The following is a 2964-nucleotide window of genomic DNA, read 5'->3' on the forward strand; positions in this document are numbered from 1 at the left end:
ACTTTCTGCCCAAACTACAGACACAAAAAAAGAACCCAGTAAGCTCCATAAAATAAACCAGACATACAGATGGGCCCCAGACAGTGGAGAAAAATTCATCACAGCACTAAAGTCACCTGATCTCACAAGTAAAATATCAAAATTTAAAGAAAACCCATACGAGATCACCAGAGATGGTGTAAACATGGCCATAGAGGATATAAATATGATCTTCCATGAGGCAGCTGTAAAAGCCGACCTTGTGAAACAGAAGAGGAAGCGTCACAAAAGACAAAATAAAAATAAGAAATGGTTTGACCACGAATGCAAAAATGCCAGAAAAGGCCTGAGAAAAATATCAAACCAAAAGCATCGCCAACCAAACAATCCAGACCTACGTACTAGATACAATGAAACACTCAAAAGATATAAACACACCATTAGGAACAAAACACAAAACTATACCCACAAAATACTCGAAGAAATTGAAAACTCCACCAATCCAAAACAATTCTGGGAAATGTGGAATAACCTGAGTACAACACAATTGCAAGCATTACCAATCCAAGATGGCGACATCTGGAGAACACATTTTGAAAACCTCTACAAAGACATCCCAATAAACGAAACAAACCCAAGTCAACATCAGGTCACAGAAAAACTCCACACATTAGAAGCAACAATTAAAGACAACCAAAACCCTCTAGACTCCCCAATCACATGGAAAGAACTGGCCACAAAAACAAAATCTCTCCACCTAAAGAAAGCCTGTGGCCCAGACAACATCAAAAATGAAATGCTCAAGTTCAGCAATATGGAGATGCAGGGTGCGGTACTCAAATTATTCAACATCATATTACGTTCAGGCTGTTTTCCCGATATCTGGTGCCAAGGACTAATCACCCCCATATATAAAAGTGGAAACAAATCAGACCCAAATAACTACCGCGGCATCTGTGTCAACAGTTGTCTAGGGAAGTTATTCTGCAGTATTCTAAATAGTAGATTACTTGATTTTCTTAACAAACATAATATCCTCAGAAAAAACCAAATAGGCTTTCTTCCAAAACACCGCACCGCCGACCATATCTATACCCTTCACACCCTCATTGAAAAACATATACACCAAACAAAAAATGGGAAAATATTCGCCTGTTTCATCGACTTCAAGAAAGCCTTTGACTCTATATGGCACGAAGGGCTCTATTATAAACTTCTTCAGTGTGGAATAGGGGGCAAAGTCTATGACCTTATTAAATCAATGTATCTGAAAAACAAATGCGGGGTCAAAATTGGAGACAAACGCACCGATTTCTTCACCCAGAGAAGAGGCGTCCGGCAGGGCTGCAATTTGAGCCCGACCCTGTTCAACATATACATAAATGAATTAGTAGACATGCTGGAGCAAAGCGAGTCACCAGGTCTCCGTCTCCTGGATGGAGAAGTGAAATCCCTGTTCTATGCGGATGACCTGGTTCTGCTGTCTCCCACAGAACAGGGATTACAGCAACAACTAGACCTACTCGACAAATACTGCCAAAATTGGGCTCTAACAGTAAATCTAAAGAAAGCCAACATCATGATTTTTCAAAAAAGGCCCAGATGTCAGGAAAACAAATACCAGTTTACCCTCAGTGATACCACTATAGGACACACTATGAGCTACACCTACCTTGGTCTAACTATTACAGCATCAGGGAGCTTCAGCATAGCAGTGAATGCACTAAAAGAAAAAGCACGAAGAGCCCTATATGCAATAAAAAGAAAATTCTACAACATCCAAATCCCAATCAAAATCTGGCTCAAAATATTTGACAGCATAATCCTGCCCATTGCACTGTACGGTAGTGAAGTATGGGGCCCGCTAAATCACCAAAGCTACACTAAATGGGAAAAACACACAATAGAAGCCCTACATGCAGAATTCTGCCGAAGCATCCTTCGCACCCAAAGAAAAACGCCAACAAATGCATGCAGAGCCGAACTAGGCAGATACCCACTGATAATAAACATCCAAAAACGAGCACTAAACTTCCTAAATCACCTCAAATCTAGCTCCCCAGACACCCTTCATTTCAAAGCCTTTCAGACCCAAGAGCTAAACCCAGAAAAGAGTCCCCTGAGTCAGCTGCTACTGAAACTAAGTACTCAGCCGGACCCTGACCAACCCCAGACCAACACAGCCGTCCAAACACCAATCCGAGTGAACCAAATCATTAAACAATGCAAAGAAACCTACCTGGAACATTGGAACAAAATAACCGAAAGCCAAAGCAGATTAGAATGTTACCGGGCCCTAAAAAGAGAATATAAACTGGCAGACTACCTCACGACCATCAGAGACACAAAACAGAGACAGACCCTCACCAGGTACAGACTAAGCGACCACCAACTGGAAATTGAAAAAGGCAGATACAAGAAATCCTGGCAGCCTAGAGAGAATAGAATATGCGATCAATGTCTGGCCGGCGAGGTTGAAACAGAAATGCATTTCCTCCTAAAATGCGAAAAATTCAACACATCAAGAAACATATTATTCAACAAGCTAAGCCAAACAACCCCAGATTTCAAGCAATTGGATGACCTGTCAAAATTGAGATTAGTCCTGGGAGAAGGAGACAGACCATACCTTGGGGCCAAATATGTAACAACATGTCACAACCTGAGGACTGTTTAAAATTAAGACTGTTTAAAATTAATATTGTTTAAAAGTAATATTGTATGTACCCAACAAATGTCAAATCGATTGACACCTACAAAATGTTGAAAATGTACCTTTTTGCTATGTAAGCTTTGGCAATATGTTTCTCTGTAAACTTTCATGCCAATAAAGCATTTGAATTTGAATTTGAATTGACAGAGAGAAACAGAGAGAGAGAGAAAAAGAGAGTGAGAGAATGAGAGGGACACAGATAGTGAGACAGAGAGAGCTGGGGACTGAAAGATGTAAAAACATTTCACGATCCCTTCTCTTTGTTAGTTGAG

Source organism: Somniosus microcephalus, chromosome 4, assembly GCF_052327205.1.
Source record: "Somniosus microcephalus isolate GS21.2 chromosome 4, FLI_Smic_1.0, whole genome shotgun sequence".
Classification (NCBI taxonomy): Eukaryota; Metazoa; Chordata; class Chondrichthyes; order Squaliformes; family Somniosidae; genus Somniosus; species Somniosus microcephalus.